This window comes from Helianthus annuus, chromosome 1, assembly GCF_002127325.2.
Source record: "Helianthus annuus cultivar XRQ/B chromosome 1, HanXRQr2.0-SUNRISE, whole genome shotgun sequence".
NCBI classification, from domain to species: domain Eukaryota; kingdom Viridiplantae; phylum Streptophyta; class Magnoliopsida; order Asterales; family Asteraceae; genus Helianthus; species Helianthus annuus.
In genome coordinates, this window is record NC_035433.2 from 139540376 (window position 1) to 139557019 (window position 16644).

The following is a 16644-nucleotide window of genomic DNA, read 5'->3' on the forward strand; positions in this document are numbered from 1 at the left end:
GACTCAAATTGTATTTTATAATATTTTCTCCATAGATATTACAAATTAAAAATATCACCGTCTTAATTAAAAATACGACATATACTTATCATATAACTTAGTAAGTTCCTTAAAAATACAACCTTTGTTGTAGGCCTATTACAACTAATATTAATATTAATGAAGACTTCTGTTAAATTAAAAATCACTGCGAGTTATCAGAATTATGAGAACTTCTACTTCTCTCGCGAGTTGGGCGACAATTTTTTGCACAAACGTAGATAAAGATATTATAAACACATCTGTAAAAAAACATAAACAAAATTATCGCGTCGATAGTTACGCTTGTTGTAAGTTTTGTTTACGCCTGATGTAAATTTTGTTACGGCGATGAAGATTTTTTTTACACCAGATGTAAATTTTGCATGCAACACTTTTGTTTATTTTTTTATTTTATAATTCATAATTTTTTTCTAGAAACAAGTATTTTTTTAAGATTTCTGAGGAAAAAAAACTTAATTGATTCTCATTTTACCCTTTCGCTATGAAAGAATATTTTTTTTAAGATTCTGGGGTTTATATTCTCTCCTTCACCAACCAACTTTTTATCTCCGTACACTTCTGCTTTTAACGTTAACCTGCCACCGGTCAACCTCCGACCAATCTCCGGCCAGTGACCGGCAACAAGCACCGGCCAGACATTGCATCAAATTCCTGTCAAGCACCGGTCAGACATTTCACCGACCAATCTCTGGCCAGTGACCGGCAACAAGCACCGGTGAATTTCCGACCAACCTTGCTGCTTTTCTTTTTTCGTTTTTCTTTCTCTTTCTTCTTTCTTCTTTTTTCTTTCAGTCAATCCAACAAACATCTGGTGTGCACTTTTTTTCTGGTTCTTTTTCTTGTGATTAGTCTTCTGGGTTATCTTATTATTTGGGTTTTGTACTTTACTTGAGACTTGTGATTTGGATCAAATTGTTGTGGGATTTTAGTGTTTGGTATAAGGTATTACCTGTTCTATAAATTTATTGTCTTGAAGTTCTTTCAGACATTTCATCAACTACCGGTCAGGCACTTATTTGGTCTCTTAAAGTTGATATTTTCTTCACTTGAATTGCTTCTTGTTTTCTTTTAAGTACGTTATTTGATCGTTTCATCATCTGGGTTTTCGTTTTTTTACTCAAGATTTCATTCGAATAGTTGTGAGATTTTACTATTTTGGTGTTTATTATTGGGGTGTCAATCTACGACCAACCTCTGGGCATTGACCGACAACAAGCAACGGTCAATCTCCAACCAATCTGTAGCTGAAGAAGCAGGACCAAGAACCTTTCTCCGGCAAGTAGCAACACTTCAGCAGACTAAATTATAAGGGAGACCAAACCCACCAGCGCAACTTCAGTACTTCTAGCGGTTTACGTCTCGGAAATCTCTCTCGGGCCAGGTGCTTTCGTTTCAAAAAAAAAAAAAAAAAAAAACTGATTATAAAGTCTAATAATAATAGCAGACATTTTGTGTGCCTCTTGTGTGGCTTATTGTGTTTTCGTCTTAACTCTGTCGCATACTAAGTGTATTACTTGGTCATAGTCATCTACGCTATTTATTGTCATTGTGTACTTGTTGCGAATTGCATAGTTTTGCCCTTTATGTTGCCTGTTGTTTGTTACCTTGTGGTTAGTTGTTAGTTGTAAACATTAACAACAGAAACCATGACTTTTACTTGAGATCATGTCCAAGGACGAGAGGTGCAGGGAAGGGTAAAGTGAGAGGGTGTAGTTTACGGGTGGCATCTTGGAACGTAGAAACTCTTAGTAGTAAATTGTTGGAAGTGATAGACGCACTTAAAAGACGTAGGGTACAGATAGCGTGCCTTCAGGAGACTAGGTGGAAAGGACACAGAGCAGAAGAGCGGAATGGGTATAAGTTGTTGTATTCCGGGTCGGATGGGGCCAAGAATGGGGTAGGATTTTTGGTGTCTATAGAACTGCATAAGAATGTAATTGAGGCGATACGACACAACGATAGAATTATGGTGTTAAGGTTAGTACTAGGTGAGCAAGTAGTGTCAGTGGTATGCGCCTATGCACCGCAAGTGGGACTAGGAGAACAAGAGAAAAGAGAGTTCTGGGATTGTCTAGATGTAGTAGTAAGGGCCATACCTAGGGAGGAGAAAATTTTTATAGGAGGAGATTTTAACGGGCACATTGGTAAGGACAATGATGGCTTTGAGTTGGTACATGGGGGTTTTGGTTTTGGCGATAGGAATAACCCTGGTAGAGACCTTCTAGACTTCGCGGCAGCTCACGACCTAGGTATTATAAACTCCTTCTTTAGGAAGAGGGAATCTCATTTGATCACTTTTAGTAGCGGAGGACGTAACACGCAAATCGACTATCTTCTGATGAGACAGGAAGATCGACGGATGTGGATGGACTGCAAGGTTATACCAAGGGAGACTATTGCGGCTCAACACCATTTGCTGGTAGCAGATATAGCCATAAAAGTAAGGCTAACTGAGGGGGAGAGGAAAACCCAACCTAGGATCCGTTGGGGAGACCTGAAGGGAGAAAAAATTACTATGTTTAGAGATAAAGTTAACTCGATGGCATCGATGCAACTAGGTGACGACGCAAACCGGATGTGGGAAGATATGGCGACTACGATCACTACGGTGGCAAATGAGACGCTAGGGGTGACAACAGGAAAGACTAGTGGGAATAAGGAGTCCTGGTGGTGGAATGAAGACATGCATGCCAAAATAAAGGCTAAGCAACAGAGTTTTAGAGATCTTTTGAGGTGCACAGTTGAGGAGGAGCGGCTGAGGGTGAGGGTGAGGGAGATATACAAGAAGGCAAAAAGGGAAGCGAAAAAGGCGGTGACCGAGGCGAAAAACACAGCTTATAAAAAAATGTATGAACGTTTGGAAACGAAAGAGGGGGAGCATGATATGTTCAAGATTTCAAAAGCAAGGGAGCGAAGAAGACAAAACCTAGGAGTAGTAAAGTTTATCAAAGGAGAGGATGGAAGTGTTTTAGTCAAGGCACATGACATTAAGTTGAGATGGCAAACCTACTTCCATAATCTTTTCAACGATGGTAAGGCATACCAACAAGATAGTAGCAATCCCAGGACCCAAAGGCGACAACAAAATAATTGCTACTGCAGGAGGATCACACATGAAGAGGTGAGGATGGCACTTAGGAAGATGGGAAGAGGCAAGGCAGTAGGTTTGGACAACATACCGATTGAGGTGTGGAAGTGTTTGGGGGAAGAAGGAGTCCGATGGTTAACACTTTTGTTCAATAGTATTTTCAAGACTGGAAAAATGCCAGATCAGTGGAGGAGAAGTGTCGTGGTGCCTTTATACAAGAATAAAGGAGACGCTCAATGTTGTGGGAACTATAGAGGAATCAAACTGCTAAGCCACACTATGAAGCTCTGGGAGAGGGTAATTGAAACTAGAATTAGAAGAGAAACGCAGGTTTCAGTAAACCAATTTGGATCCATGAAAGGGAGGTCAACTACAGAAGCGATACATATTCTAAGGAGACTGATGGAAAAATATAGAGCGAAGAAACAAGATTTACATATGGTGTTCATCGACCTTGAAAAGGCATATGACAGTGTCCCACGACAACTGATTTGGGATAGTTTGGAGGGTCGAGGGCTACATGGGAAGTATATAGACATAATTAAGGATACATACGATAGAACGGAAACTAGTGTCAGCACGCCCGTAGGGGATACAAACTTCTTTCCTGTGGAGGTAGGACTCCACCAAGGGTCTGCGTTGAGCCCTTTCCTTTTTGCGGTGGTCTTGGATGAGTTGTCTAAGTTGACCCAGGAGCCAGTTCCGTGGTGCATGCTTTTTGCAGACGATATTGTGTTGATTGCAGAAACTAAACAGTGCCTCAACGCGAGGTTAGAGGAGTGGCGATTAGCTCTAGAGGGCAAGAGCCTAAGGATTAGTCGATCTAAGACTGAGTATCTACACAGTGATTTCAGTGGTGTAGCCGATGACGATGACACCCAAATCACCATTGAGGATCAATTGTCCCGCAGGTTACTAAATTTAAATATTTGGGGTCATTTGTGCAAAGGGATGGTGACATAGATAGTGATGTAACCCATCGCATACAGGTTGGCTGGTGTAGATGGAGGGCAGCCAGTGGAGTATTGTGCGATAGGAGGTTCCCTACTAAACTAAAGGGAAAATTTTACAGGGTAGCAGTTAGACCAGCTATGTTGTATGGAACAGACTGTTGGGCTATCAAGAAGACACAAGTGCGCAAGATGGAGGTAGCAGAGATGAGGATGCTGAGGTGGATGTGTGGACACACGAGGTTGGATCGGATAAGAAATGAGGTTTTTAGGGAGAGATTAGGAGTGGTTAGTATATCGGATAAGATTAAGGAGGGGAGATTGAGATGGTTTGGGCATGTGAAACGGAGACAAACGACAGCACCAGTTAGAGTAGTGGAAACTCTTACTGTGGAGGGGAAGAGACGAAGAGGCAAACCCAAACTGACATGGGAAGAGCAGATTAGGCATGATTTACTAGAGTTGCATCTTTCTGAGGACATGGTCCAAGATAGGACTTCGTGGAGGCGTAGGATTAGGATTAAGGACTTCTAGAGGATACTGCAGTAAGGTCTTAGGTGTATTTTAGGGAAGTAGGTTTTCTTATTCTTTTAAGTGACTTTAACAACGATTGACTTCTTGTGTATATGCCCAAATGATGTGATATGCTATTATACATCATTTACATTATACTGTGCCACTCTGATCACTTGCTTCTTATAGGTGACTTCTTTTTTTCTATAGTTTATTTTTCTATTTTTCTATATTCCTGGACTTGATGTGTTGGTTTGCTGTTCATTTTGGAGCCGAGGGTCTCTTCTGGAAGCAGCCTCTCTATCCCTAGGGATAGAGGCAAGGTCTGTCTACATCCCACCCTCCCCAGACCCTATGAGTAGCTTTGCCATTTGTGGGATTTACTGGGTATGATTGTTGTTGTTGTTTTTGTTGCTATGAAAGAATATCATATAATTGGGGAATAAGAAGGATTGTGGGTTTGACATGTGACACTTTTAATTAACTAGGTAAAGGGCATTTTAGTAAAAAACACTATCCTCATATATTATTTCTCTTATCAAAATTGCAGCACATTCCATGGTAGGCCCTAGATCTAAGATTTCACCACCGCCACCCATGCTCCACTATCAACCACCACCGTCCTTACTCCACTGTCGTCCTTGCTCCACCACCGAACACCACCCTTGCTCCCCCTAGATCTGAGATTTCACCCCCGCCGCCCATGCTCCATGATCAACCAACGCCACCCTTACTCCACCGTTGTCCCTGCTCCACCATCGAACGCCGCCTTTGCTCCACCGTCGTCCCTGCTCCACCCTAGATCTGAGATTCACCAGCGCCACACATGCTCCACAATCAACCACCACCCTTATTCTACAATACCAATCGATTGCTAAGGTTCTCGATTTCAACTTCCAACACTAAAATTAAGTTAGTGTTCAAGGATTTGGGAAGAAAACCCAACACAAGAAGCTGTACATGTGAGATCTCATGAATCGATGTCTCCTTCAACTTCGTCACCACTCGAGTCACAAGTCAATATGAATAATACACCTCATTCTCAGATTTAGGGTTTGTATAACTACTATTTCCTGTGCTGGATTTATGATTATGTTAGAGTTTGGTATTATATTTAAGGTATTGATGATGATGTGGGATATTTGAGTATAAAACAAGGTGTTATCCTTTATTTGTTTATTTTATTGTATCCTTTCATGAATAAGAATATAGGCAAAAGATCAAATACAAATAATCTTAACATACTAAATATACAAATTGAAGGAAAACTCAAAAAGACAAGGTGGCATTTTTGTAATTACCACCAACTATCAAAGTTACTATACAAATGTGAACTCAACCAAAAATAACTAAAAAACACAATTTTTTTAACATTTTTTATTAAAAAATCGCTACATTTTGTTAGCAAAAAAAAAAAATTGCTGCTACTAAAAGTAGCGATTTTTTAGTAAAAAATGTTAAAAAAATAAAATAATTTGTGTGTTTTTTTTTTATTTTTTTAGATATTTTTTAGGTTTTTTTGGGGGTTTAGTTTTTAGCATTTTAGCTTGGGGGGGTGTTAGGTTTGTTTTTTTTTTTTTTTTTTTTTTTTTTTTTTTTTGGGGGGGGGGGTTAGGTTTTTGGGTGGGGGGGAGGGGGTTAGTTTTTTTTTTAGGTTTTTGGGGGGTGGGGGGGTTTAGGTTTTTGGGGGTGGGGGGGTTAGGTTTTTGGGGGTTGGGGGGAGGGGTTAGGGTTTTTTTTAGGTTTTTTAGGTATATTTGTAGAGTAACTTTGATAGTTATTGATAATTACAAAATGCCACCTTGTCTTTTTGAGTTTTCCTTCAATTTGTATGTTTAGTTTGTTAAGATTCTAGGTTAGAACCCCGTGTATTACACGGGTTGAATAAATGTATTTTATATATTATATAATAAAAAGTTATATTTGTATGAACCTCGTATATTGTACAGGTTAAATAAATGTAATTTTATATATCAAATAATAAAAAAAATTATATCTTTAAAAACCATGTGTTTTACACAGATTAAATAAATATAAATTTGTATACTAAATAAAAATGTCGTATCTTAAAAAAAGCCGTGTATAATCGGGTTGAATAAATCTACCAAATAATAAAAAAATTACATCCTTAAAAACCCCGTATCTTACACGTGTTGAATAGATCTAAAAAAGAGTTATATTTTTAAAAATCATGTGTATTACACATATTAAATAAATGTAATTTTGTATATTAAATACTAAAAACATCATATCTTTAAAAAACCCGTGTATAGTTGGGTCGAAAAATCTACCAAATAATAAAAACATTATTTCCTTAAAAACCTCTAATTTAACATAGCAAATGATAAAAAGTTATATCTTTACAAACTTCGTGTATTACACGGGTTATATAAATGTAACTTTGTATAGTAAAAAATAAAAAAAAAGTTATATTTTCCAAAACCCCGTATTTTAGACTTGTTGAATAAATATAATTTTGTATATCAAATAACTAAAAATTTATATTTTTAATAAATTAGGATAACATTTAATATTAATTTATTATTTATATTTAATATAAATATAAGTAGGAAAGATAGGTATATGTTTAAAAATATATTAAATTAACAATTTAGATGTGAGGATAATATTTTATTAAAGTATGATAAGATTTAATATTAATTTATTATTTATTTATCTAGTTAATATAAGATAAGTATAAATTTGAGATGCCCGCAAAACTTGGTTTCTTTTATTAAATTATATTTGATGTAATTAATCCTATTTCAAAATATTATGTATTTATGTGTAACAAAAATAGAGAAATCATATAAGTAATCATACAAATATTTGAATCTGTGTCCATCAATATGATTGTTTATTTTTACTTTTGGATAATCACCTTGGTTTTTGAGACACCATGGGTATCGAATTCAAATTGGAGTAAAGAAATGGTTTTCGATTAATATATAAAGTCATAAACGTCTTCTAACTTTTTAGACATGTCATATAAACGATATCTAAAATAGATTATCATTGATAGTGTAAAAAATAACCAATTACAAATGTGAACTCCACTAATTTTACTTCTGTCCTATTTGAACGGAAAAGATAAGTACAAACTAAATTTAAAAAAAAATGCAATATGAAAATAAGAGATAGAATAATCGATATTTTTTTTTCATAAAATAAGAGATAAGGGTAAACTTAATAAAAAAAAGTCAATTTGGTAAATAATAATATTAAATATGAAAAGGTAGGAAATTACAATTGTAGACATCTTCAATTAATGACACGTGTCCAAAATTAGGTTTCTTTTATTATATAGTATAGATTTGTACAAGAACTTTACCCTAAGAATATAATAGCAAAAGGTGTAGATTTTTTGTTCTTAATGTGTTGGATTTTGTTCTTTTAATTTGCTAGATTTTGGTATTGTGCTAGATTTTTTGTTTTTATCAATGTGTTGAATTTTGGTACTGTGTTGGATTTTTTGTTCTTCTCAACGTGCTGGATTTTTTTGTTCTTCTTAATGTGCTGGGTTATTCTGTTCATTTTAGTGTGCTGGATTTTTCTTCTTTTAATGTGCTGGATTCAAAATAAAACACAATTTTCGTACGTTTTATAAAATATCTTTTTTTTTGTATATCAATAGTATACTCAAATTAAACAGAAAAATAGGCTTGTTATTATAGTGTACTTTTTTTTCAAACAATAATGTCGTATGTAAAAGTTATGTACATTTAAAAAATTTGTGGGAAACTTAAAAAAAAACGTCAACAAAAGAAGCTTTACCAAAAATACCCTTCATCCATCTTTTTTGCCTGCACTTTGATCTCAATCATTGATTAACAAAATTGATGGTAAAGATTACTTTTTAGCATTCTTAATCAACTTAGGGCTGTTTGGTAGCCTCTTAATGACCATTCAGATGCTACCTCTTAATGGTTTAAAACCTCTGAATGGTAAATTGTCACATATTACATTCTTCTACATTCTCATTGGAAAAATTCTTAATGGTTCCATTAAGAGGTAGCCTTTTAATGACCATTCAGAGGCTACCAAACAGTCCCTTAGACTTTTTAGGGGAGCCTTCCCCTCATATAATTTACTGTAACTCTAGCTACAATATTTTTTTTTCTTTTATTGTGTTTTGGTCACTTTTTATATCCCGGTTTTTTTATTTTCAACATTAGCAATTACACTTCTTAATTTTTTAAAAAAATTATTAACTTTTATTTTGACTTGCTCGAGTTTTACTTGCTAGCTATGTACGTCGGAAAAATATAATATATGTATGTTTTCGTACTTATATTTAGGTACAACTTTGGTTGATCTACGTGTTGACATAAATTTTGTTCGGAAACGAATCGGGTTAAATATAATACGATTTCATTAGGCAGTATAAATTCGAGTTACTTTACGTTTCAACGACGTCGCAACGCACGATACCATTCTAAAACTTAAAAAACATTAGTTTCTTACGTGCATATTTTTAAGTACATTGCGGTATAAATCCAAGTTGGTTTACATTTCGGCGTAACTTTTTCTCAAAAACGAGTCAGGTCAAATAAGACGTTTTTGTGCTTATATTTATATGCATTTTCAACTGGTCTGCGTTTTGACGTAAATTTTGTTCCGAATCGGTTGGGTCAAGTATAATACGTTTTCACTAGGTGGTATAAAATCGAATTACTTTACCTTTCGATGGCGCCGCATCGTCCGATACCAATTTTTAACTTAAAAAAAACACTATTTTCTTACGGGTTTATTTTTAAGTTCGTTTCGATATAAATCCAAGTTGGTTTACATTTCGACGTAAGTTTTTCTCGGTAATGAATTAGATCAAATATAATACATCTTCATGTTTATTTTTATGTGTGTTTCAGTTGTGTCACACCCCAACCGATGGCGGAAACATCAGGGCGTGGCACTGAGCGAAACAGATTGTCCAGAAGTTTCCATAACAATTATATTTATCAATTACTTAAAACAACATATCCCATACCATGTCATAAAAGATAGTACAATTATTACAGACAAAATCTAGGCAAATAGTTCTGTTCCGACAACTCAGATTTCATTTGTACAGACAACTATTTGTTGGCCTCTAGGACCTTATTCTAGCCTCGCTTTCCTAGCAGATAAGCATCCTAAACACCTGTCACATACGTTAAAATAAAGTCAATACACATAGTGTAAAGGCGAGTATACAAGTTTGATAATAGCATATAGAGTTCGAAATAGTTTACGCATAACCAGCACGTACACAGAGGAAAACGAAGCATGTTAGTTATCGACATGAACCTATCGATACCAATGACTGCGGGTTGACTGCCCAAGGCAGTTCGCAATACATGATCACCACTGTAATCCATGCAAGTAATTGTCCTTAACAACCCCCGTGTGAACGGGTGCAGAGTCCAAACTATAGTACTATCGTTGCTAAGGCAGTTAGACAACATTCCATATGTAAACATAACAAACAAGCATTCATTAAGTCACGTAATACATGCGGTAGCGGTTAGCGTTAAAAGTATTGCGTAGTGTGTTCGATGTGATTTCGTATAAGTAACGTATGTAACACCCAACAGTGCATAAAGCAAAAAGGGATCGAGTATACTCACAACGGTTGATGGATTGAAGGGAGCGCTTGAGAGTAAGGTTAGCCTGAATAGTTCTGTGACAACTCGTAATCCGAACCTACCTTGTATAACGTTACGTGTTTATGTGATGCTTTGATTTAATGGCATGTATGTTAAATGTTACGTTTTATTATGTGATAAGTGCTATGAGATTGTAGTGTGTTAAGCATACGTGTAACACATGTGGATTGTGCAACGTTTAACCCAATCGCACAAGCCCGAGGTTGGGTCGTATGGCTTGTAATCGGACTATAGGACAGCCCATGTTAGGGTTCGGCCCACCCTCACACGCATAACACTTAGAGTATGTAACCATCTTTTATTCTTATCAAAACACCAACACACACAAGCTACAAACCCTAGCTCGTCTCTCTCTCCCTTTCACGAACTTGAAGGCAGCCGCACATCATTGGAATTCATAGTGTGCCGGATCAATTCCTGTTTCCATTTTATTCGGTTAGTATGTTAACTATTGTTTGATGATTTTATGATGTGTGCTTCATATGCTTGTTATGATTGATTGAGTAATATGTGATTAGACATAGATGAATGTAACTGATTATATATGCGTTTGATGTTTGAAATCCGAAGAGTTGATGATAGCGTTCATACAATCGGCCTTCACATATGTGCGATAGATATTGTTTATATGAATCGGATTGTTCATGTTGTAATCGGCTGGTATGTATGTTTTGGAAAATACTTATGTTAATCGGTTTGTTATGCCATGGATTCAGTATTAGTCTTGATCAGTTATGAACTTGTTGTGTTTTAAAGTTAATCCGATGGAATGATTACAAGATGTGTTCTTGAAATATGAGTAGGGTTTATGTGAATTACATGTTACAAAGCTGGTTGATCGATGATTGCTTGGATAGGAAACTGTTGATTGATAGGATAAGTTTGGAAACCTTGTAACTGATTGACTATTGTAACAACATTGCTTGAATTATGGAAACTATATAACTGATTTCCTTAAACTTTGAGATTTAGTAAACCGATCGCACAAGAGGAACTAAACGCACAAGTTCGGTTGCACAAAATACCAATGGTCGCACAAGACCATTGGATCGCACAAGTTATGTCCTTTTGATAACCGTTGGGCCTTGAAGCCCAAGTCACAAACACACAACCCAACCCGCTCGTACAAGGTCGGTTGGATCGCACAAGACCGTTACATGTTATTAGACTGGGCCGAGCACTTTATGTTTAGACTTCTTTACTTTGGGCTTATTTACTTGTTGGGCCGGAATATTAGCCGGATCGCACAAGGCCCATTCAGTCGCACAACCCAATTCAGTCGCACAAGGTCACTGTTGGGCCGAGCTTACTGTTATATCGCACAAGCCAATCCGATCGCACATGATGTTTGGGATCGCACAAGATTGTTAATTGTTTATTGTTTTTGGGCCGAGTTTTATTATGGATTGGTTATGGTTATTGGGCCGGGATGTTGGATCGCACAACATGTTGTGGATCGCACAACATGTTGGGCCGGACATGATTGGGCTTATTATATTTCGTACAAGTTACATGTATTGTTTAACTGTTAAGTGTTGCCATGATCTATACGTGTTCGTAACGTGTTAACTCTGTGTAATCGTACGTGCTTTACTTGAACTCAACCTGACTTGTATGGTAACTGTGATAGGACGTGGTTGATCACTTTGTAGCTTAATTGAACTATTGTGTATCATACCGAGCAATCCCAGGTGAGTTCATTGCATTTTCTCAAGCATGCGTCCCGGTGGTTTGGGACAACTGGTAAACATTTGGAAGGGAAACATTGGGTAAACAACTTAATCGGTTTTGGTTATTGCCTGGAGGGCAATGGGGGTAATTAGTTGATAGCGCTATTAGGTGGGAAACCTCACACCGGGCCGTAAGGACGGGGGTGAACTAATTATCTGGGTTTCACTATGGTTGTTTAGAGGCACACTCCTCGGTTACGTAAGGGCGGTTCCCCTAGGGTAACTAACTGAACAACATAGTGGGTTGCTAAGAGGCACACTCCTCGGTTACGTAAGGGCGTGGTCCCTAGGGTAACTAACTTGAGCAACATCGTAACGCATCATTGAATCGCATTAACATATAACTGGTAACACAACACGTAAGCAACACTTTGAACTCACCAGCGTAGTCTGACACACTTGTTTGCATGCTTGTAGGTCGTTAACCTTGGAACATGGACTTGCTATCTGGGAGTGCTGGAGTGGTCATGGATCGAGACTCTTGGATTCACTTATAAACGATACATTAGTTTTGGTTATTATTATGAAATGATTGCTAAACGATTACATGCTTCCGCTACACAACTTTTGAGAATTGATAACATGTTGACATTTTATATTAGTAATTAATGTCATGACTTATTTAAATATTTATCATTGGTTCAATGTGATTGGTGGCTCGAACTCTGGTGCGTAACACGCCTCGCGGGGTTCCCGCAGGTGGAATTTTGGGGGTGTTACAGTTGGTATCAGAGCCACTGGTTATAGTGAACTAGGTTTTAAAACGTTTTTGTAAAACCAGACTATAACCGAACAACTTCGAAAATCGATCATGACACTCAGCTCCCGATTGCAAGGTTCGTCTTTCGTATACTCATTGTACTATGTAATTAGTGGACACTTACATATGATATTGCATGCTGGTGCACGTTAAACACGATAGTATGAACTTACGTATCCCTAGCACATGTTATATGACCGATAGGGTGGCATTTCCCTAAACACTCGTGACTTATGTTATGTGATGCTCTTTGTTTGCTATTCGAGTTGGGGGAACCATTCGACATGAGTTAGGAGGAGCTGAGATGAGCATGCAAATCACAATATTATTGTGGGTGCACACATAATAATAATGTGGGGTGCATGCGAGTCCCAGTGAGGCTTATGAGGCTTAACAAGTGAAGGAGGGGTTCCGCCCTGTTAATTGATCAGTGTGAAACGTAACGAACTAATAGGAGTCATAACAGTGATCGTCTCCTACTCAAATGTGACTTTATCACCTCTCTTTGAATCCTTTTGAAATCGCAAAGCTACCGAGTATGACTTGAACGTCCCTTTGAACGCCTAGCGAACTAAGTAGAATGCTAGGTGCTTGTACGAACGTCCCTGAGTGGATGTTGCAGCGTCCATGATTGGTTTATACCCCTTTTCTTTCCCCTCACTCCTCTTTGTTGTTGGAACTTAATACACTCACATCTCAGACCCTGAAGGGCGGTCACACCTGCAACACTCTGGAAACCTACCGTGTTTTACCCAGCCAACTTGTAAGAACGATGGGCATAAGGGTAAACTTAGTACTCTACCGACTTCAGCATTTGAACGACTCCAACATCAACGATTTGACTCCAAACGAATCCTTAATTCTAGCCAGCAGCTTATGGGAGCCGACTTTCATAAATCAGTCGAAACGTAAACGATGGCAATCGACCAGGATGTGGACTGTGTAACTTCCAACACAACGAGTAGCACCCCGGAACTCAACACGAAATACAAAGAGATGGACATCGTTGGTGAAGGATCGCAGAGTCCTGTTTCGAGCAACAACATTAGAAGCAACAACTATCGTGACATCAAGGTACTTGTCATAGTAGCTTGCAGTATGGAAAGGAAGGTGCCTACGACATGTAATGGCAGTTGATAATTCAAGACGACAACAGCCAAGGGAGCGAAGACAGTATGATAGGAATCCGTGTGATTGTAACAATAACACCTGCAGTGGTGCTCGCGAAAGGGTATTTAGGATTGACGTGGGCGACGACAAGACAATAACAACATGATAGTTCGGATGGATAACGAATCGCTTCGGCTCGATTCCGTTTAACCCTGATGCTTCTTGAGACCAAACCTGTTATGAAACCGGCCGATGGCAGGACAGCGGAAACCGCATATATTAGTTGGGATGCAAACTCGATATTGCGGGTGACAGACATTCGACACCGGTGTTACCTCTGCTATCCTTGGCAGTTACGGCGCAATAGCTAGTGTTGATGGGTTATTAGGACATATCGCCCGGACGTACCCTGTGAGAAGAAATTTAGCGTCACTATATGCTCCAAGGTACCAGAGTGGAGAAAGGATCAGCATCATGTCAGCTTCGAAAGCGCCTATGGAAGGAGGACCTCACTGTATCAATTTATCACAGGAATTTCGAAGGTCGCATAGCTTAGATCCCTTTAGCACAGCGGGGTGCCGTGTTCGCGAAAGACAGAGCATGAGGACGTCTCTTCAGCTTTCGAATCCTAATTCAGTAAGGTACTGAGCCTCATGTTTACCCAAGGGCATGAGTAATACAATGGTATATCATTATGTTTTGAATCAGAGTCCCAGTTACACGTCGACGCAACACGAGAGAGTAACGACTTAAGAAGAACTGCATGACACACAACTAGTGGTGGAAACCGTGGTCTTTGGAGTTACACGGAGGCGTTACTTGGACGGTACCAAATGCGTTACTTAGACCGATCACAAGGGCCTTCCGTGTACTCTGGTTTCGAAAGAGCTAAACCAGTAAATGGCATCGTTGGATGGAACTTCTGGGTAGATTACGACTGTGGAACCTAAACGTGTATGGACTTTGCAGCTCGCCATCGACTCCAACCCACCTGACCCAACTCGTTCTGTACAAACTAGGGAACTAACGGGAGAGAATTTTCAAGTTGAGTCCATGCGGGGCATGGAAGAGCAACCTTGGTGAAACGCACGATATTCATTAGCTCATAGGACGACTATAAATCTCATTTCACAGCAACGGTAGGGAAGTTGTGGTTAGCAAAACACACCGGCTTCGAAAATTCTATTCAACTGGATTTTAAAGAAAGACGTTTGGACATGTAAATCTTGTACTGATGATTGGGCATGAAAACCCGTCCAACAATGTATAGGTACGACTTTTGACTTTGGAAAAAGTCAAGGCGAAGTATAAGAAACTGGCAACATCTATGTGGAAGAAGGGAGCAGACTGCTATGAATGCTGCTACTAGTCTATTTACAACTCGAAATGGAAACACAAACAGAAACAATCGTTGATCACTGAATGTGACAAGCACACCTCCTTGCAGTCAAGGGAACTGATGAGTATTCTCAGCTTGTGAACATCTCTCTGGAAGAGACGGATTATAGGCATGAGGTGCCAACTCCTATTACCTATTGGGCTATACCTAATTCCAGGCGGGCATGGCGCACACCTTTGACTCACGTCTTGCCATGAACATTGCTTATTACTGTAGGGCAATCGAGCAAAGTGACGAACCATCTGAACACACGAAGGCATGTTGTAAGTATGTGCATAACTGACTTTAGTAAACGTTTGGGAAGGACACTTATCTTGGGGAGAAGCCCTAATGCAGCTGCACCATGAGTGTATGCATACAGCCCATGCTGAGGCATAACCTGGACAGTAACTCTAATCTCCTTGTTGGACTAATGTAGTTGACAACGTAATCGCAGGTCCAGGACTTGAGCTCAAAACTCACGAACATTGCTTAGATCGGAAATTGTTTGATGGCAGCGCGTGAGCGCTAGGAAAGCTGGTTAGCTTAGGAAACACGGGGAGTTTGTTGTAGGCAAACGTGTCATAATCGAAAGCACCACCCTGGGGGGGGTGCGGTATGCTATAGAAATCATGGCAAGCTTACTTTACGATGCGTGAGACATACGGATTACTGGAACAAACGGTGACTTGGCTCACAAACTCAGACTAATTGATGAAACGGGATAACTATCGTAATGGTATGTATGCCCTAGGTTTAAGGCAGCGGTTGCCTGATGAAACCCTGGTGATACCCTCACCGGAATTTGAAGTCATCGGATCAGTTGTATATCAGGGAATCTATCGAAAGCATGGGCTAAGAAGTCAAGGTTCGCTAGCATGAGTCATATGACAACCGTGAGGGCTTGTTAAACTTCAATACGGGGAATGAAGTTCACATAGGAACGGAGGGATATGTTAAAACTTCAATGTTCTCAAATGTTCAAGGGATTGAACCAACTTTTGATATCACTGGTGAATTTCGGGACGAAATTTCCTCCAAGTTGGGGAGGATGTGACACCCCAGGAAAACCGGCAAACGATATAGCTTACCTAGCTTTAACTTACTTAGCTCCCTCAGTGAGTGCGTACCAAATTTCGGGACGAAATTTCCTTTTAGTTGGGGAGACTGTGACAACTCGTAATCCGAACCTACCTTGTATAACATTACGTGTTTATGTGATGCTTTGATCTAATGGCATGTATGTTAAATGTTACGTTTTATTATGTGATAAGTGCTATGAGATTGTAGTGTGTTAAGCATACGTGTAACACATGTGGATTGTGCAACGTTTAACCCAATCGCACAAGCCCGAGGTTGGGTCGTATGGCTTGTAATCGGACTATAGGACAGCCCATGTTAGGGTTCGGCCCACCCTCACACGCATAA